Raw genomic sequence first — 22,159 nt, forward strand, 5'->3', positions numbered from 1 at the left:
CCCGCCCCCCTTCAAAGAAGTTTAACAATGAGAGCAAGAGTCCTGTGTGTTTCTAGTTTGGCGTGACTCCATTGTCACCCTACCTTGCATAATTTACACAGGAAAGTCAGCTGCCACCCTGATTCTGCTATCTGCATGCTTTCTGCCTCCCACCTCCTCTCCTCTGCTGCCTTCTGCCCCATGCTTCCCGGTTCCACCCACCTCACACTTCTCAGTTCCTGCCTCTGCCAGGGCCTGGAGTCATCCATCATTTCCTCCCCTCCTTGGCTTCAAGCAGGTTGATTATTGTGTACCTGGGCATAGGTCTCATTATGGTTCTAAGCTTAAAGTTGACAGGCCCGTCTGGGGTCCTGAAATCATTTTCCCACCGACTTTGAATTCTTTCATCAGTATTTGTTCTAGTGTTTTCCACACCACTCTACCTTATACAGCTTTATTACACAGGTATCAGGCCATTGAAATCGCCCGCTGATTTTGTTTTCATATTTTTTATTTGAAAGTGTTTGTCATATTATATGTTTTGCTCAAATTCTTTGCCCTCCTCCAACTCCTCCCAGATCCTTCCATCCTCCCTCCCTACCCAACTTTATGCTATTTTTCTCAATTCCAAAAACAAAAACAAACAAACAAGAAATACAATGGCAAAAAATACAAAAACTAAAACTAAAAGTGTATAGAAAAAATGGAATTTATTTTGTGTTGCTCAGATACTCCTGGGCATAGAGCTTGCCCTGGAGTATGGTTTATATACCCAGTGACATTCCTTGGGGAATATTGATTTTTTTTCCCTTTACCACCGGGTATCAATTGCAAAATAGCTTCTTGGTTGAAGTGGGACTTTGTGTCCACTTCCTCATTTCAGTAGTGAGAGCCTGTCTGGCTTGAACCTGTGCAAGTCTTGTGGTGCTGCCACAGTCTTTTTGAGCTCATGCATGCATCATTCCTATTGTGACTGGAAGGCCCTTTTTCTTGGAGTCACCCACCATGTCTGATCCCTACAGTCTTTCCACCTCTTTTTCCACATACAACCCTCAGCCTTGAGGGGAGGGATTTGATAAAGACATCCCATTTAGGGCTGGGTGCTCCAAAGTCTATCACTCTGCACGTTTTCCAGATGTGGCTTTATATGTTGACTACAGTCCACTGCAAGAAGAAGAAGAAGCTTCTCTGATGAGGATTGGGGGATGCTCTGGTGTACATGCATCACAATATGTTAATAGGAATCATTTTATTGCTATGTTCCTTTAACAGAACAATAACATTGTGCTCTTCCTTAGGGCCCATTTCCTATCTAGTGTCAGGTCTTGGCCACTTTAGCAATGTCAGGTATGGGTTCCATGAGCCTTAAATCCAATTGAAAAGTAGTTGGTTATTATCTTAGCATCTGTACCACTATTGAGCCAGTATATATAGCAGTCAGGTCACTGTTGTAGCTCAGAGTTTGTAACTGGGAGATTCTGTTGATTGCTTTTCTATTCCAGTAATGTACATAATATCTTCCAGAACAAAAAAAAAAATTAGTAAGTAGTGGTGAATCCTCTAGTTGGGCACAAGCTCAATTTCTTCTGTTTAGTGGCATGAGTACTTTAGTCAGTGTCCTACTACTGTGAAGAGACACCATGACTATAGCAACTCTTATAGAAGAAACCATTTACTTGGGGCTTGCTCAGTTTCAGAGGTTTAGTCCATTTTCACCATGTTGGGGAGCACGGAAGCATGCACGCAGACAGGGTGCCGGGGACTCGGGCAGCAGGAAGAGAAAGTCTCTGGGCTTAGAATGGGATCCTTGAAACCTCAAAGCCCAACTCTAGTGACAAACCTCCTCCAAAAGGCTACATCCCCTAATCCTTTCAAATAGTGTCACTTGATGGTGACCGAGTATCCAAATCTGTGTGCCTCTTGGGGCGGGGTGGGGGGGGGGGAGATCACTCTCATTCAAGTCACCACAACAAGTAAGTGATGTCTTCAGAAACAGAACCATACCATCAAGTTATAGAGAGCATCCAATAGCCTTAGCAGTAGTCTGTGATGTCTGGGTGCTTCTATGGAACCCTTGGTCAATGACTCAACAAGATGTAACCCGTTCCTGACACTGGAGGTTTTACTTGGTGGCATACGATGTCTAACTGGGCCATTGCCTTCTGAATTATATGGCACCTCCACTTAAATCCTCTTCCTATAGATGTATATTATAGGAATATTACAGTACTTGGCTTCCATGTGTTTTTTTCCAAAGGGGTTTTAGAGCTAATTGTCCTTCTCGTATTCCCTCTTCACCCCACTCTCTCATTCCCCTCCCCCACTTAGTCCTGTTATTCTCGTTTCCCTTCCTCTCTTTAAAACGCTCTATCTTATTTCCTGTTTTTATATATGTAAAGGCCTTTATCACTTTCAGTAGGACAATTTGGATGAATCTTTAAGCTCTTTAAGTTAAAGAATCCTTAAGTTGTTCCTTCTGTGATGTCAGCTTTGCTGTGAGACCCACCTTCCATATTTCGCATCCCACATATTTACGTTTTCATGTTTAGAGGTTTCTTTTCTATAATACCATTTAATGTCCTTGTTCTATCCATTAAAACTTATATTCATTCCTTTTGTTTTTGGCTATTTTATACCTTCTAAGTTAGGCCTCAGATTTGTACCCCTCCTGCCTGCCTCCACCCCCTAAATACTATGACTATATGCATGCACCATCACACCCAACTTATTTTAACTTAATATTTGATATGCATAGTCATGTCCTGACATCTGTGTTTTGGATTTATTTCAATTTATTCTTTTCTCTGCATTAAGCATCATATTGTCTTTATATTGTTTGTGTCTATAAAGCATTGCAAATTTTTTTTCTGATTGCAAGATCCTTTTGTATGAGTATTTTTGAGTTGTCTGGGATACAGTTAAGCAGCCTTGGACGCAGCCTTATGCTTTCAGGCCTCAGCTGTGTTTCACTGTCCTCCTTCCTTTATAGCAAGGCCCTGTGTCTACTCTTGGTACCACCCCCCAACCCAAGAAACTAGGTTTCCAGGCTAGCTGGCAGGACAGTTACTACTATTCCTGATTATGGCCCCTATTACCTAATCTTTCCAGGTGGCTCTCTCCTTGGCCCAGTGATCTTTTCACACACACGGTCAGCATCTGGATGAACAATGAAGGGGCCCATTGCATCTTTCCATGTTTTCTTCTCCAAGAGCCACATGCTCTTCATTCTTGGAAAGCCTCAGTTCCATCCCATCTGAATTACCTCATCCTTACTCCTTCCAGTGGATGGTACTCCACCCATATCTACCCTCTCCATGGATCACTTCTGTGATTTTGGCGGGGGTGGTAGTGATGGTGGTGGTGGTGGTGGGTGGTATATGTGACTTTTTCTGGGAAGTAGTGAACAAACATCTATTCACCTTAATGGGCAGACTAAAGAAACGACGGCTCCACCGAGTTCTAGCTTCATGAACCAGTGAAATAACTGTTGTTACTTACAGGAACATGGATGACTCAAAAGCATTTGCATCATTGGTAAGCCCACTCTAGCATGGGCGCTGACTCATGAAAGATGCATTCCTGGAGCTCCCTACATGGCTTGCTGCAACTCTGCTGGTCAGAATTTTCTCTCCCCCAGAAGGCATTACTATATCTATAACCTTAGAGATGGGACTTGCGAATCATTTAAGTTTCAGGAACTTCCTAAAAGTTATGAGTTGTTGGTCTCCTCACTCTTAACGAGACTTCCTCTTGGAAGGAGTGATTCAATTAAGAGAAAATTGCTATACAACGTGTATGTGTGCTGTGTGTAGAGTACATGTGTGTATATGGAAGCCAGAAGTGAAAATCGGATGACTTCCTCAGCCAATTTCCATCTTATTTTTAAGACACTGAACTTGGAGCTCACTGACTGACTGGCTAGGCTAGCTGGCCAGCAAGCCCCTGGATCCTCCTGTCTCTGTTTCTTCTATGCTGATATTACAGGCTCATGCCACAAAGCCTAGCTTTTATGCGGGTGATGGAGATCTTTTTAATGGAAACAAAAACCACTGGAGGGTGGTAAAGGGCAACCAGTAACTCTCTCAGTCCCACTCATGTCCCTCTATCAGGACCGAGTCAGGAATAAGGCAGAAAACCCCTCACAAAAGTATCAATCAAATCATGTCTCCCTAGTCAACCAGCCCTGACTTGATGTCCTCTCCTCAACACCCTTGGACCCTGGAGTCAGCATGAGCCTTGTTTCCCATCGCTGCTTCATGATGGCCTGGGGTTGGGACTCAGCCCTAATCTCTGTTCCCTCTCCTCCAACCTACTATCAGTGACCCTCATCCTAGCTACCCTGGTCCCTGGATGCTTTCTGGTATTATGGTCTGCTAATGCACAGACTCACAGAAGACAGTGCCCGGATTCTGTTTCCTTTCCTCTTCCTCCTCTCTCTGCTCCACTGTGAGCCTCTCTAACCCCTGCAAACCATCTAGACCAAGGAGCCAGGCCTTGTCTCTCAGGCCAGGCTAAAGATTCTCTCTCTCTCTCTCTCTCTCTCTCTCTCTCTCTCTCTCTCTCTCTCTCTCTCTCTCCATTTACTTAATCCCCTCAGCCCATTTCAGGCCAAGTTTGATCCTGATCTTATGTTCCCTCATTGCTGCCTTGAGCAAAGACAGACAGCCTGGCACTGAGCCAGGAGGCTGGCCCCAGGCCGTTGTCCTGCTGGGCTTTTAGTACCATTTACCAACAGGAGCCAAGTATCTAGCTCCTGCTGTTGGCTCTGTGCCCACAGCTCAGGTCACCTGTGGCTTCAGCTCTGTTTCCTGAGCCACGCCCCTTTCCCTTTTACTCCCGCCCCCGCCCCCACTCTTTTCCCAGCCTCCTTTACTCAGCCCCTCCCTCTCTGAAGCCTTTGTTTCTGTTCTTGCTAGGAGCCTCCTCCCTATGCCTGCCTTTCTTCATCTTTGAAACTGTTTGGGGTGGGGTGTCATCTTCTCAGGGACGTCACCTCCTGGCTCTCTCCTTGGCCTACCCTACACTGTGAGACACTGTGCCTCATCAGTCCCTGTCTTCCACATCTCCCCCTGAGGCTTGATGCTATGATGGGCAGGCAGGCCCTGTTCCCTGGCTCTGGCATGGCCTCGTACAGAGGAGACGGAGCTTTGTAAGGTTCACAATATGAGTAAATGCATCCTGATCTCCTGTTTCCTGTTGGCGGAGCCTTGGGAACTTCTAGTCTCAGCCTCATCTCTGGATCCCCACTTTCAGCTCTGCAGATCTGATGCTCCTAAAGGTGCCCCACCCCGGTCCCTGCTAGACATGGCTTAACCCCCACCACTGCTGGGCATAGACCTCTCTTCTAGAAGGGATCGTATAAGACAGCAGCCCCCTGAGCCGTTCTGCCTGGTGGGGTTCTACAGCATCATGCCACGTGGCAGCAAGAAGAAAGAGGTTCTCCCTGAATTCAAGCCACAACAGTGTTGGGTTAATAGAAAGCATCTTCCAGAGACCAAAAGGCTGTGCGCAGTGCCCACCCACCGCCCTCCAGGTATCCTGCGTGTCCTTTTGTGAGAGAATGTACACTATGCCAAGGACTGTTCAGCTAGAAAAAGCCGGAGACAGGTGCCAGACCCATCAGACACTCAAGAAAGGATGAAGAAGTGCTGACATCCGGGGAATAGTAAGGAGGAGTTGGAGATACCCAGGGCCACGGCCTCTGAAAAGGTGATTCCTGTCCTGTGACATTCAACAGGAAGAAGATATAAGCTAATGTGGGGTGGCAGCACCCCCCGGGCCACAGATGGCTCCAGGATAGGCGTGTAGGAGAGGAAAACTCAAGGTAGCTGGAACCTTGTCACAGTCACAGTTGGGATCTAGGCCTAAGTCCAGAATTCATTCTGGGAGCTATGGCTGTGCCTCTGCTCTCGGGTGGGACATATACAGTCATAACTTTACAGGAGAGCTTTACACAGGGGGTGGTAATCTGGCTCTGGGTGCCGCTGAAGGACAGAGATCTGTCTCAGAGCATGATGGTCTCCAGGCCCATGAAGAACCGTGTCACAGCGAAGTGCAGGGAGGACTCTGCCTTGGTGGGGGTACCCCTCACAGGATAGCTGCAGGCCGAAGTGATAAGTGAAGCGGGCAGCTGAACATGGACAAGGACAGCGCCACACTGGAGCCACCCTGGGCCCAGTCTGGGTGCATAGGGAACTATTAGGACACTGAGGTCCCATGTGTGAGCTGGTCATGAGGCCGGAGCGGAGGGTGGGAGATGTGGAGCGCATGGCAAAACTTGTTACTATGCACCATGGTGGTATTTGGTTCTGTGGTTGGTTTTGTTTGGGTTTTGGTGCTGGGGATAAAACCCAGAGCCTTGCTGATGCTAAGCAAGTACTTTATCCCTATTTCTAAAGGAAGTATGCCACAGGACACCCCAGTGGTGGTACAGGAGGTCCTTGCTAGTGAAAAGACTCAGGCATCATGGCATCTGTTGGGAGCAGAAGAACCCCCACCTCGCCCCCACTACCACCATGAGCATCCACTTCTTCCTCTTCCTCCTCCTCCTCCTCCTCCTCCTCCAAGTCTGCACTGAGCCCCTGCCATGTCTTTGAGATACACAGGCCACCTCTGGGCCCAGGGGAGCCAGCCACGCACTACAAGACTCCCACCACCATTGAACTGCGCAATTGCCAGCCCTTGCAAGCTCTTTAGTAACTGCGATTGATTCCCAGGCTGGGGTCTAATTGCTGGTCTGTTGCTGTGATCTCAGAAAAAGGCTGCCACCATGGGGGAGCTGGAGTGCAGGCTCACCGCCTTCCCTAGATAAAATGAAGGAGGTTTTCTCTTTCCTCTTTTGAATGGCTGGCGGGCAGGAAACTGGCGATTATGCATCAAAGCGCAGCATTTGTGCTGCAGGACTGATGGGAGAGGACTTACTTGCAAGCACAGTCCCTGCAGCAGTGTTCCAGGAACCTGGGGGTCATCTGCCCAGCCCTTCTCTCACCAGCTTCAGAAAGAACCTGAGCTGTTTGCCTGGAGTCACAGAGCAAAGGGAGTGGCTGTGCATTGCAGAGCCCCCAGGACTCCTAGAATCCAGAAGAGGGAGCAAGGGTCATTCTAACCAGCTTTGCCAACCTACCTAGAGTGTGAGGGTCTCCAAGTAGAGATCTGAGGGTACAGTGCAATTTAGGTAGGTGACGATCCCCCAAAGAGTGGTCCACATTGTAGTGGTGGTCAGGCAGATAAGGAGTACAGAGGATGGGGCTGAAGTCAGTGGGCATTATGTAGCCTGTTCCCCGACCTGCCATGCTGCACGGGGCCACCAGCCGAGCCTCTCCCTCTAGAATCAATGTCTCTGCTACGACCCTCTGTGGAGGCGGCATTGTGCAGAGTCAATAGCATCAATACCTCTGAATTCGCTGCCTCCCATCTTGGACCACAGTCTGAGAGAAAAGGATGAGGTGTAGTGGGGTGCAAGTGAGTAGTGGGTGGGCTTGCCTCCCACTTTCCTCCAGACTTTCCTCCAGAACCTGGGGGAGACAGTTGGCCTGGCCTGGGAGTTCTTTCTGCACAGGGCACTGAGTGCTAAGCAGAGCTAAGAACCCCAGGCAGACGTGGCAACATCTCAGGGCCTTTTGATGTTCTTCCTACCCTTCATCTGCTGCTGATCTCTCCTAGATACTATCTGGTGATGGTTTAACCTCCAGTTACCATTTGGGGATAGGCTCCCCCAAGTCCCATATGCTAAGTCTTGGACCATGGGAGACGGTGAAGTCTATAAGAGGTGAGGTTTGGTGGTCTTTGGGTCATGGGGGGCTGTCCTCCAAAAGATTGTGGAACCCTACTTTCTCCTCACTCTTTTGTTACCCAGACAGGAGGCGACTGCTTTTGGCTCCACCACATTCATCTTCCTTTCATACTACTTTGTCACAGACCCAAGAGCCACAGGGTCAACTGATTTTAGTCTGGAACTTCCAAAGATGTCATCTATGATAAAAATTTCCCTCCTCTCTATAAGCTGTTTGCCTCTGGCATTTGTGACACTAACAGAAAGATAGGTGGCTCCTCTCCCTATTGTCCCACCAGATTCCAACTACCACCTTCACTGTGATGCCAACCCCAGCTCTAAAGCTGGGCCAGGTCTCTGAGACCTTGCTATTGATCTGTATAGATGTTCCTCCCAGCACCCTGGGACAACCCAACCGCCTTCCTGCCAGCCACTGTCAACGTGGTCCCCGTACACATACATGCGTGTCCCAGGAAACAGGAAGGTTGGCTCGGAGGCAGATGCCCTGCAACTCCTTGACTCCCACTTCTAGATACTGTGGCCTGAGAGAGAGTAGACACATCCCTTGACCCAGATATCTCCTACATCCATTGTCACCACTTGTGCGTAATACCACCTTCCACGACGAAGTGTGTGTATGTGTGTGTGTGTGTGCGTGTTCATGTGTGTGTGTGTGTGTGTGTGTGTGTGTGTGTGCATGTGCCACACGCACACAGCTGTGAGGTCACTCCTACTTCCACTGTGGACAATGAGGATTCAACCAGAACGGATAGAGCCATGGCTAACGCAGCCCAGCAACCTTGAAGCCAGGCTTTTTGTCATCAGTCAGAGAGTGCAAGGACACGGGGGCCTCCCAGTGCCAGGCTTGTAGTCCACAGCCAGGCCTTCTCGTTTGTTTGTTCATTCTAGGATTAACTGCGGACATTCTGTGACCTCCCAACATGTGCCAAAAAGCCCCATGTCCTAGCTGAGTGGCCATTCTGTAAGCCTGGCTTTCCTGCAGCAGAGTGGGGATTAGCCCTCATGGGGTCATTTTGAACATTTGTTAAAGAGTACGTGTGTGAAACACCTAATAACTGTATAACTAGCTATCATGGCCAGCTGCTGAGGGGTAGCTGAGCCCCAGGCTCATGCCCAGATCTGTGATGATCCGGAGGGCACCAGGGTGGCTGTCCATCCACAGCAGCAGAGACCATAGTCAGAGAAGATATGAAGGGGCCGAGAGCCATTCCACAGGGGGAACAGACCTCTGTGCTGAAGTGGTTCTGAGAGAGACCAAACATTTCCACTCAGCCCTTTGGTCACATGCTCATTGGCCTCCTTTCCTGACCACTGTGCATCCAGCTTGTGGCCCAACAACAGACAGTACCTCAGAAATGAACTGGCCTCAGGCTGAGATGAGCAAGGCTAGTTACAGAGCTGAACTTCTTTATGGGCTATGGTGTATAGAAAGCAAACACTTGGGGCAGGGGCCGGGACAGGGCCACACATGACCAGGTCCTGAGAGCTCTTGGGACTGACTCCCTTTGTCTCAGCATCACAGCTGGCTCACGGTTTCTAGACTCTTTCGTGTGCTTGCCAGGAGTTGGAAGGCTCGCTCCTAGCAGTCTGCTTGTCTAAGCATTGGCTCTGCAGAGCTGACTAGATACTGTGTTATTTAAAAAAAAAAAAAAAAGAGCACCATTACCATGCCCAGCCCTTCAGGCATTAAAATGGATTCTTTGGGGACTATGGTAGGCTGGAAGATGAAACCAAGTTTCTGGGGCCAACAGCTCAGGGCCACTGAAGGGCTCAGTGGGCACCGGGAAGTGCCATATAGACAAGAACCAAAGCAGCCTCCGAGAACCACTGAGATAGGAGTCAAGCAAGTAAGGTTCCCAAAGGGAATACAGGACTTTTGTTATATCTGTACTGAGATCTTTTCTCTTGTTCTCAACATCCTCCCTGGCTCTCTCCTGTTGGCTCGGCCACCACTAAGATGAGAGTGGAGGTGGAAGAGGGTGACATGAGTCAAGGAAAGCCAAATGGTTTTCAAGGTTTCCCCCACAGGGTCGTCAGCTCTCCAGGAGTTCAATTGAACTATGAAGCCAGGAGCCGGAGGCTGTGTGCCCTCTCTGCCTTCTGTCTAGCTTGAGGCCCGACACGGCGCTGTCCAAAGTACCGTGGTGCTGAACTGAGTGGGAAGGATGTGGATCTTGCTGGATCTTTGATGTTAGCAAGGATGAGAATGGTAGGGAAATAACGGCAGTGGTAATGGTACCACTTGTGGCCCAGGGGAGACTCACTACTTCGAACTGTGAGATGGAGCAGATAGTGGAGTCTAGAACACAGTTCCTCTACCATCACCTTGCCATGGGGTGAGGCTCATGCTGATCTGTGCCTTGGCAACATCTCAGATCTGTAGATTAACACATTAAAAATAGAGATGGGTTGGGAAAGTCCATGCCCTGTAGCAGAGCCCGTGGACAGATGGTGCAGTCTCTGACGGGCAGGGCCTCTGGCTCCTCCAAGCCCCAGCCCAGCAAGATGCATTTTTCCTGGCACTACTTTAAAGGTTATTTTTAGTATTCTTGGAAAGCCCTCAGTCCAGACATCAAGAGCAAGCAGACCTGCTTGCTTTTGCTCTGTCTCTAGCTCTACGTGGCCCACACAGAAGCCACTAGCCACAGGTGGTTATGTAGGGGGTAAAATAACTTTTGAGCATGGGGTGCTCATTTCATAGGACTCATTCAAGGCTGTGTAGCCAGCTATGGGCAGTGGAACTGGTGGGTAACTCAGATGTGGCCCATCTTCACCATAGAAATCTCCACTAGATAGGGTTTAGCCAGACATATCAGCTCAGCCACAGAGACCCCAGACCTCCTGAAGGCTGGAGTAAAGCATGGTCAGCAGCTTCTTGTCCTCCAAGATCCCAGTCTCCACCTGATACCAAAACGCAGTGGTCAATCCTTACCAGGCCTCCAGTAATTAGAGCTACTGTTAGGGCTACAATTTGGTTTATGAGCAGAGTTCCTGTTGAGGTTTGGAAAGTGCAAGTGCATCCACATGATTTAGGCATGACACAGACATTTTTGCACTTCTCGACTGAAGTCATGTTCCCTCCTGGCTGCTGTGCATCTTTAACAAGCATCACTCTGTGGTGGCTGGCTTATGTACAACTGGTGATCACAAATCAATTGTGAGTGACACCATCACTGCCTGGATGAGACAAATCTTCACTTCACCAGTAGCTGTGGGTTAGGAGCAAGTTATTGGCCTTGTCTTCCCAAGGGGGAAGGCTTCATACAAAGATATGAATACCATGGAGGTCATCGTTGGGTTTGTGCTAATAGCCGGTCACAACACAAGTATCCTTACTGAGGCTAAGGGCATTCCCATCATCATGCAGCCATTCCTTGCAGATGTGGGGATAGGAACCCCAGGCTTGCGCTGGTTGCCCTCTCTAAACTCCCAGGAGGACAAATGGAAGTTTGAGCTGTCAGTCTGAGAGCCCAGACCCCAGCTTAAAATATGATGTGACATTCCTTAGTACACAGGGACTTGGGTGAAATTAAAATGATCTCATAAATATGTAAATTATCCCGTTTTGCTTTCCCCAAGGAGACTGTCCAATACCACCTCCACTACCTGGCCTCTTCACCATCCCTCAGCACATGTCTCAGCAAGATCCACGGCGGGCTTGTTAATGAGGTTAGAATTGAATGAGGACCAGAATGCAACTGATGTAGGGAAGGATGCTGCATCTCTACGCTCTGGGTAAGGGTGACACAACCGCTCACAGCAGCATGACCCTTGTCCATGGAGCCTTGGGAATTTGCCTCAGCTCTCAGCTCCCTGCCAGGGCAGAGAGTGGCCCTAGAAGGCTGGGAAGGCATTGGACAAGGTTCTTAGGTGAACTGATGGGAAACTGAGCCCCAAGGTAGTGGCCTGACTGAGCTAGGCCAAAGCAGAAGCAGCAAGAAGTGGAAAAGATTTTGGCTCCATGTTTAAGGCCAGTTTTCCACAGAGACACCCAAATTTCCTCAGCTGAGCCATGGTCTCCAGGAGGCCAGGCTGCAGCCACACACAGTCTGGTGGCATGCCTCTAATTCATGCTGCATCTTCCCCCAGCCCCAACATGCATGAGAATGAACACAGGCCACGTGGTTGCTGTACCCAGTACTTGAAAGTCAAGATGGCCTGGACAGCAAAGGCAGTGTTCTCCAGACTCCAACCATGCCCTCAATGGCCTTGACTTTGTCAAGGCTTTCCCTACCTCCAAGCCTACCCCAGAGATCCTTTCCATCATGGTGGCCTGTCTGCTCACCCTCAGAGGACCTTGTGCTTCCTACCCCCTGCCCTACCAGGCTCTTTTCAGCAGAAAGGCTTGCTTCTCGTCTTCAGCACACCAACAGTCCTGGCCACTGCTTGGCCTCCTCTCTCTGGCTGACCCACCCTCTCCTCACACACTCAGCCTTCCTGCAGCCACTCTGCCTAGAACTGGCCAATGGCTCACCTGCCTGTCCCCACACTAAGTTGAGTGGAACAGGAGAGGAGGCACCGTGGTGCTCTGAGTGCCAGGCCTCATACTGTGGCTTCCTGTAAACAGGTGGGTTCTAAGATGACACATGGAACTTCTCACGCACCAGAGGCTGAAATAATGAAGAGTCCACTGTGCACTGGGATCTGAGACCGGCAGGTGAGCCTCTCCTCAGGCAGAGAGGGAACCCAGAGCACCAGGGTTTGACCTGGGGAAGTTCTCCAAGATGCTAAGGAGCAGCATCCTTTCAGGAGGCCCCCAGATCCACCGTAGTTACGTTAAATGGAGGATGGATGGTGTCAGATCATCCAAACCAGAGTAAAGCATTTAGCACGCCCCTTTAATTCTTGCTTTCAACACTCACTGATTCCTGAGCAACTCTATGCTTGGGCTTCTGGAGGCTGGAAAGGAAGAGATTGGCCCAAGCCACCTAGCCAGCCAAGGCCACACTACAGGCAGTGCTCCACAGCTGCCCTCCTCACGGAATCGCCCTAGCGCATGCGCAGGCCTGGAATTAGAGCAGTTCCCAGACGCCATGAGGAAGAAGCTCAGTCCATGAAGCCGCTTTACCCACCAGTAGTTGCAGTACCCACAGGATGCCAAGAGAACTGTAGGGTGTACCCTAAAGCCTTATCTTTTGGTTTTGGGTTCCAGGGCCGACCTCAGGTGCCCCACACAGGATATGAACCTGAGCTGTGCTTGCGATCTGACAGATCCAAGCCTATAGAACGGAAAGGAAATGTACCCTGCACATCATGGAGGGCCTTAAATGATATAATCGATCAATGAAGTTGCTGCTGTGTGGCTGCAGACACTGAACTGTCGATGGCAAGAACAAAATCTTTTCTGACTGTTTCCTGGTTAGGGGAGTAGAGGGGCTACACTCTTGCTTTGCACAAGTACTGAGAAGCCAAGGGAGCTGTAGCCTAAAACCCACAGAAAGGAACCAGCATCCTCAACCCCCTCAGACCTAGCAACGCCCCTTCCCAATCATTGGCTGTCCCTGGGTCATGTGCACCTCTCTCAACCAATCCCCATGGATGTTGAAATGTGATGCTGTGATTGGCTGAATCCTGGGTCACATGTCCTTGATGGTTTAATATCTTCTGGTCTCCAGAGCTGGAGGAAGGAGGGGAGCCAGTGGGCATCAAACACTGAATAGAACTCACACTGACCAGGCCATGAAGGAACAGAGCCACCTCTATAAGGCCCCACTTCCTGTCCATACCACAGGGAAAGGGTGTGGTGTATAGGAAGAAAGGGCTTCCGGGAGTTTTCCAGTTTTGGCCTGGAGCATCTTGCTCAAGAAGAGAAGGATGCAGGAAAGAAACAATGCCAGTCTAAGGTCAAGCTGAAAGTGAGGCTTGGGAAAGGAAATTAGAATCTCTTTGTGGACCCAGTGAAAGCCACACATCTCCTAGAAGGGCCAGGAGCAGGCAGGGCTGCAGAAAGGAACGTGCTGCCCACGGGGGAACCACCCACTGCCTGCCACAGCCCAAGGCCTCTGAAGGCTGAAATCTGCTCCAGCTCGACCCCTGTCAATAAAGGTTTGGGAAGCTGGTGGTGCAGGTGGGAGGCAAGTGTGTGACTCATTCCCGAAGGAAACAGAGGAAACACGGAGCCTGAAGCTGGAGGAGGAGTAGAGGAAGGAAGGGGAGGAGGAAGGAAGAAAAGCAAGGAGAGGAAGAGGGAAGGGGGGGGCAGGTGCACGGGACAAAGAGGTTAAATGCCACCTGTGATGTTGCCTAGGCTGGAAGATGGGAGTGTCTGCTTCAAGGTCACATGTGGGGTCCCTCATCCCCTGAGACTGAGACAAGCATAGAACTGTGTAGGCCTTTGTCCCCAGGTTGGTAAAGGACAAAGAGAGCAGGAGAATGGAGAGTGTCTGCCAGGACATCTGTGTCCCCTCTTCACAGCTTGGAAGACTCAAGCCCAAGCCTGGGGGTGCTGGCACTCTGTAAAGACACCACATATGAATGTGAGTTCTCAAGTCTCAGCTCCTGGGCCTGACTCCCACACAGGGAGTCACCTTGAAAGCTACCAGTTTGCCACAGGGCGGGGGGTGGTATTCCAGGCCAGAGACTCCTATGGATACTCATACTGTGTGAGTTTGGGCACTGCTCTGGTAGAGAGAGCATTGGCTACAGTGATGGGCAGGGCAGTGAGGGCAGGCAAACCTGTGACTTCTGAAGGGACTTTGGATGTGAAAAGGGGGTCCTGAGGCTCACTTTATCACCCTGAAACCTTCACTCTGATTGCTACTCAAAGTGGGGGCTTGAGCTCACAAAGAATAAGACTCACCCACTGAACATGCTGAGACCTGCTGAGTGAAAGGTACCCAGGGTGACTGCAGAGCTGTTGGCATGAGGTAGCATAGGCCATAATCTCTGTCCTGTCATCACCCCACCTTGCTCCTGCTCAGACTCTTGGAAGTCAGCACTGACCAGTGTCCAAGGACTGAAGGGGCATGAAATCACATGGCTATCCGTCCCTCCAGGAGAGCAGAGCACCTCAGGATTTGTTCCCCCACCCACCCACCTGGTTCGCCTCAGCCTTGGCCTCCTGTCTTCAGCCCCTCTCCCCCAGGGATCCTAAGGAAGCTAGGAAACACAGATCAGAGCCTCTCTCGTGGAAGCTGAGTACCAGCCTGTTCACCATCTTCCTGCAGCACTGGCCCTGTTCACTCCCACCCACTCCCACTTGGGACACCATACACAAATCCCCCTTTTAAGGAGGCTTGTTCCAGGTACCCTGCCCTAGATCCAGTGTTTGGTCCTTGCTGGCCAGCCTGATCCAGATAATGAACCCTGGGCACTGAATTCTGCCAGCATCCTGGACCCTGCAGTGTGTCCCTTCCCCCTGGTCCTGACAGAAGACAGCTTCACTCCTCTCTTCCCACTCCCTCCCCCACAATCTCCGGTTGAGGACTCCTCCCTCCCGGCTGGAGACCCTGCCAAAATGCCAACTCATTCCATCAGCCAGCAAGTGAGTAACGAGACCAACCACATCATGGCATGAGAGTCATTGGGGCAGGCAGGTGGACCAGGCACATCTGGCCGGGTGTGGGGACACACCACAGGTCTTTAAACAATGCAAGGGAGTGTCTACCTTGATCTTTGTTCTAAAGAATGAGCCGTCCACAGCCAGAAATTGAATCAGAGGCAGAGTGGGCAGGAAGTCCAAGAGGGAGGGTGGCTGTTGTTCTCAGGAAGAAACAAAGAGAGCGGAGGTTCAAGGAGGCTGGGCTGGCAGCTGCTTAAGGATTGAGACCACTCCATGTGTACGTGAGGAACCTTAGTGATGGCTGAACTAGGAAGAAGGTGACAGGAGTGGCAGGGTAAAGCCTTGAGGACTGTACCTAGGTGGAAGACTGAAGAAATAGCTAGACAGAGCCCAGATTACCAAAAGCTCTATTGTGAGTATGGGAGAGAGACCGAACAACTCCAGAAAGCCCCTGCCTTTAAAATCTAGGCCAAGGGAAGCCTACCCCCAAGACGCAGGCCGAGAAGCTCACCTTGCGCACAGTGACCGTTTGTTTCTACATATTGTGTTGGGCAGCCCAGCACACCGAGTTCCAGGATTTCACCCAGCCTGGCATTTACATGCAACCCTGCAAGAGTTTTATCCTCAACCGATTTCCTCAGTGTACCCAGAGACCTGAGGCAGAGCCCAGTGCCCCCAACCTGTTTCCCCCACGCCTACATCCAGACCTGGCACAGCCTTCCGTAGACCACGAGCCAGGAAGATGGTTGCCAAGGACACAAGCGGGTCTTGGAACAGGACCAGAGCTACCAGCAACCTAGTGGCCGCTGATTCCTCACCCCTGTACTGCCCCTGGGGTGCAGATTGCTCCTACGGGAGCTGAGTAGGAAATCAGACTGTCTCTGACTTCAAAAAAAACACTTTGAAAACTGAAAATTACTGCCAGGCTATTAATACAGTTTATCTGGAGGCACCCGTGTTGTAGAGAAAGCGCTTTGACCTTCCCGGTACCCTGGAAAGGAAGCATGGTAAGCCATTTCAATGCCAAAATCTGAGTTCCCCAAACACCCAGTCTTATTTCCAAGGTCAAATGAGAGGGGAGGCAAGGCTGCCCCCAGGACACCCCCTAGGCCTACTGGGGTCCCTAGGACCCCGTCCACCCACTGACACCCGCAGATCCTCCGAGGAATGATCACACCCATCGCCCGACTGAGCCCACACCTTCCTGGCTTCTCTTTCACAGCCTGGGTAATTGGCACAAGAAGCACAAATACTTTGTTCAAATGCTGGGAAGTGGAAAATTTTCTAATCTGTCAGGCTAAAATCTCCCTTTCTCCTGCTTTTTTCTCCCGACAGGAAAAGGCTGCATTTGGAGCCCTTCAGATGCAGATGTGTGAAGACTTTGGAAGCGACAACTAGGGGACTGAGCGGCTTCTATTGATTGGAAAAACACACAGCCCGGGCCCTTTGCATATCACAAGTAGCGTTTTTTTCAGGGTTTGAGCCAGTGGAAAGCCAGCCGCGGGCCCTCAGCGCCCCCTATGAGCTAGAGACAGTATTGCAGGTGGGCAGGGACAAGCAGAGGCTGGTGTGGCAAGCCAGAAGAGGCAGCACCCTAAGGAACAGGCAACTGTAGGTACATCCACCTGCCTGTCATCAATCGGAGCCTTTGGGAGAATCAATTCACATTCTCTGTCTTCAACTTATGGCTACTCAAGCCTTTCTCTTGACCAGGAAACACCCCCAACCTCCCAGAGCCAATTAGGAAATAAGATTGACACTGTAAAATTGGGGTACATTCTTGTACCCCCAAGAGCCTCATAAACAAACTGTGTGACTTGAAGTCCAGGGGCTTCTCGGTGCACCACCCTGCCACTCCCACTGCACCTCATGTCAGGTATTAGAACATAAGTGAGGAGCCAATCACAGAACATCCATGTTGGGTTGTTTTTTTTTTTTTTAATCTGTATTTGATGGGTGCATTTGATGGGTGGCCAGAGTCCCTCCCTGGTGCCCTCTGAGCCCCACCAGTGACAGAAAAGGCCACACAACACCGAGGACAAAGGGATGTCCCTCATGTGCACATGTGTGGCCCTTCCCTTCTCCTAGGATATTTGACCAGGGTCCTTGGATGTGAGGCCCTACTTTTGCAGCTAAACTCTGCTACAATGCCCTCTTCCCATTTTCATATGTAGACAAACAAGAATAGAATCCAAGGATGCCAATCTCTGGGATGAAAAAAAAAAGAGTCTCTGCAATGGTGCATCCCCCATGTGATGCAGGAATTGGAGGTGGGAGTTCAGGAGCAGAGCAGGTGATAGGAAAAACACACAACCATGCCAAAGAGGGGCTGAACCCTGCCATCTGGATGTAGGGCCCATCCAGCCCCATTTGGCTCCTCAATGACTCACCCCCATTCCCACCCATATAGAGAGCCACCAGTGGCCAAGAACAAACTCAAAGTGATCTCTCTTGACATCCTGTGGGGTCCTGGGCCAGTCAGCTGTTCCTTTGGAGGACTAAACCTCTGGTGCTATAAAGTGGGGGCTAACATCAGTATGTGCATGCTAGAAATTAGAATAACCTGCACGTGTCAGCTCTGCAAGAGCAGGCATTGATGTGCCTCTCTACATATTCCTGAGGCATCCCCTGGCTGCCCCCATAGGGAAGTAGGCTCAGAGAGGCCACCGGATGCAGAGTCGACACAAGGTGACTAGACTGCCATGACGGTCTGCCCCCCTTCCTTCCAAGGAGTATTCAAAAATATTCCCGATTCTTTTTGTCCTCTTGAGTGGCTTCTCACAAAACAAACAACCAAGGACATCTCCAGGCTTCCGCTTGCTCACACAGAACAAGCCTGAGGTCACAGACATGATGATCAGAGTGAAGTCCCAGATGGATGAGGAGTGTCCAGTTATCCTGTGGGTGACATCTGTGAGCAAGGCCAAGGACACCACAACATCAGAAGGCAGGACATGTGTGGGTCTCGGGCGGACAAAACTAATGTCGTCTCTCTACGCTGAGCCTGGTGGGTGAATCTGACCCAAGCTGGGGTTGGAGGGTACATCACTCTAAAGGCCATAAAGGAGGAGGTCCCAGAGGGAGACCTCGGGGAAGCAGAAGCTCCCATCTGAGTGACTAGAAGGACTGGAGGAGGCTGCAGAGAGGCCCACATGGAAAGCAGAAGGGGCGAGAGCTTAGGTTCCCAGCAGATGCGGCTGCTCCCTGGGCTGTAGCTCTGTGGGAGAAGAGGCATGAGAGGTAAATCCAGTGAGGCAGCATAAGCAGATGGACTCACAGCTGGCCAGGCACATCTGGGAGGGATAGCTGTGCTGCTCTAGGGGTCTCTAAGGGTCAGTAGGGACCTCCAAGAATGCCTGGGAGGCCAGCTTTAATATAGAGAGGAAACATTTGAGCTCCTCCCCAGTGCTCAGGTGATGGAAGGTGGACTCATGTGGGTCCCAGAACCCTACTATCCCAGAAGATACCATTGGCATTTGTGGGAGAGGAAGGGATGACCCAGAGAGCCCCACACCTGGGATAAAGTCCACTTTTGCCATTGATTCATGGATTATCTATTGGGAAATAATAGATGATAAAGATGAAGGCAGAGCTACCTTGACCCTCGACCCTGCTAGATCCTCATAGCAGTTAAGCAGATTAGTCTGGGAGGATGAAGACGTGCCAGTGTTACAGGCTGATGGCCAGATTTAAGAGGCCTCAGTGGTCAGTGAAGTCACAGCAGGGCCCCAGGGCTCCAGCCACAGGAAGACAGCAGGAAAACTGAGGCAGAACGCTGGGCAGCTCCAGAGCTCTTGCATTCGTGGTTTTAAAAAAAACAAAAACAAAAACCCTAACCACAATTCCACGTCTTTTTATTTGGAACTCAAGAGAGCTTCACACAGAGGGCACAGAGACCTAAGTACTCTGCCCAACAGAACCAGTGCCAGTAATACATCCTGAGGTCAAGGGCAAATCCCAGCTGCCAGGTAAAACAACATTCCGGCTGCCCTATACCTACCACCCCATGGTGCCAGCTACACCGAGCACCCAAGAAACCAGAACTCAGACCTCAGCTTCAGAAATGACCCAAAGCAACTAATCGTCCTCTGCATAAGAAGCCACCAACTCCAAGGAACCAGTTTTCCCTTTTGCAGGCAGTAGCTGTAATCCAGGCCCAGAACAAAGCAGTGTGGGACACCACCGAGCTCCCCTGAGTTTGCAATGCCACCATCTTGGCTCCCAGGACTTCTAGAAAGAGCTGTCTGCACAACTGCCTTCTACTCCCTTCTGTAAGGCTGACTCTCTCCTGGCCTCTAGAAAGCCAGAATATGGCCTTACTGGAAGAAGGTGGCAGAGCCCCATCCTGACCCTGGACTCCAGCAACTTACGTGAAGAAAGTCCTGTCAAGGAAAGAAAGATGGACAGAATGCTGCATCCTACAGTACAGATACTGTGCGGGGAACCTATGCCCAGGTGGGGCAGAGGAAGGGGGCAGGTTTGAAATCTTTTTAGTTGGTGGAAACTGAGTCCCAGAGAATCAGCATAACTTGTTCAGAGCTATGTAACTTCCTTCCCATACCTCACACTGAGCCTCTTCTCGCTGTGCCCTTGACTTCATGGCATGCTGGGGTGGCTTTCTGGGTACCCAGCATCCTCTGAGGTCTGCTTTAGGGGTAAGGGTAAAGTACCTGGGCCCTTCAGGTCTCATCTTCTGCCTGTCATGTGATTTCACCGTTCTCTTCAGGCTGGGGATGGGACGAGGCTGTTCCAAGGTTTGGCAACCAGCTCACACCAGACGATGTAGGTTTGTCAACCTCCACCATCCTTGCCACCTAGCTGGAGAAATGGGCCCTTCATCGACTGAGAAAACTCTCTTACTTGAAGGGCTTAGTGAAGATGTGTGGTTAATTTGTGGGATAAACGGGGCCAGAAGCACGCACCTCCCCAAGCCCTCTTCTTATTAAATTGTTGGAGAACTAATAAATGACAGTATGACATGCCGTTCCAGAGAGCTTTAATATCCGTGCTGACATTTGGAGAGAAACAGCTGCCCTTGGCAACCAGGACTCCAGAACCACAGTGTCACGGGGACCAGGGTCACCAAGCAGCTGACCCCTCTTCAATTTGCAGGCGGGGAGGTCTAGACAGGACCATGACTTATTCAGAGCACAGAGACACACACTGAATGTGCACACATCCAACACCCAGCAAAACATGTCCCACCAGGTGACAGAGCAACTGGCCCATTTTTTTAAAAGTGAGGTTTTTCCCTTCATCCTTCAATACCCTCCACCATATAGCAGGGGTGAGTGGGGCAGCTTAGAGCATCCACTGAGTAGCTAGCCACGCCTCTTCCAAGGAACACCAGAGACACCACTAAGGGCAGAGCATCATCGGGCAGGGGTCTCCCTGTCTGGCCAACAAGCTGCTGGAGGGAAAAAAAAGGATGAGCCGGGAGCTTATTTGGCTCAGGGCCTTACTGATCCCTTAGATCTTAGTGGGTCACAAGCAACAGTTAGCTAGCAGGAGTGAGATGACCTCTGGATTACTGGATCTGGAGTAGAGGAAGAGACTGGGGCTTAAAAGGGATGGTCAGTGAGCCAGTAGGTTCAAGGGTTGGCCTCAACTCCCTTCCCCCCACACCCCGTCACCACCACATACTCTCACGCTAGTGCATTATTCCTGACTTGTCATCATTCCTCCTGGGAGCCCCACTGGGACCTGGATAATTAGGTTGGAAATCATGTAGTAGGAATAGGTCAGATTCGTCTCCCTGGACCTGGGCTCCAGGGATGCAGGAGAGTGTCCATCTGTCATGCTGTCATGCTCACTGTGAAAGCTCCGTGCCCAGTACACTTCAAATCAGAGGATGCCCTCAGTGACAGTGCTGACTTGGGCTTCAGACACATGATAGAGCAGGAGCAGACTGCCATGCAAACAAGCAGAGTTCCCAAGGAACTGGGTCATAGCTGCACTCCGTCTGCACCCTGGACACGCATGTACAAGGCATGTTTTCAAATCCACATGACACACATATACAGATATATACGAGCATGCTCGAATTCTAGTGACAGGATTTTTGAGAACTTCAGGCCAGCCTTGGTCATTATGAAAGGTCAAAGTACAGGGGGCAGCTAGTCCTTGACAAGCTTAGGGTCCATGTCTTAGCCTGCCTGTCCGCCCTCAGAAAAGATCCACACGTGGTCTCTGGACTGTGGCTTAGGCCAGCTTTCCTGAGTCACCTTATTCCCACTGTGGCTCTGACGTCCCTTCTAGGTGATCCTAATGTTTCAGGCACTCCTAGTCCCTTGGTAAGGTAGCTAGGGGAGAGTTGTGAGGACTGGGGAAGATGTTAAGTGCTGCTGGAACATCCCTGAGCTCACACACCAGATGTTAGTTGCTCTCCCGGTGATCTCAGAGCCTCAAAGGTGCATGGGTATTTCACAGAATAGCAGTCTCCCAAGCCATCTGCAGAATCCCCAGCATCATTCAGGGAAGACCCCATTCTTCCTGGAGGCTGGAGGGAGGAGGGGCAGTACTGGCACAGTCTCCATGGGAACGCCTGGGCTGGGAGACCTGAGCATTTCCTTTCCGTTTGTGCAGTTATTGGGTGACTTCCATGGTTCCCACTGTACAAGAAGGCCCTATCTTTGGATGCTTGGATGGGATATGGGGTGAGAGGGACCTGCTTTGCACCCTGAAAGAGCCCCTGACCTACAGAACATCACAGGCATCTCGGCAATGTGGACTTGGCCTCTGAGACCTGCATACAGTGCTGGTGAGAACGGGTATGCATGTGGTCATGTTAACACACATTGATAGGGCCCACCTCCTTCCCTCATGGGCAGCCTCACTAGCTGAGGAGGGTCAGCCATGCCAAGCCTGGCATCTGGCTCAGTGACTGC

Source organism: Acomys minous, assembly GCF_964271855.1.
Source record: "Acomys minous genome assembly, chromosome: 12".
Taxonomy (NCBI): Eukaryota; Metazoa; Chordata; class Mammalia; order Rodentia; family Muridae; genus Acomys; species Acomys minous.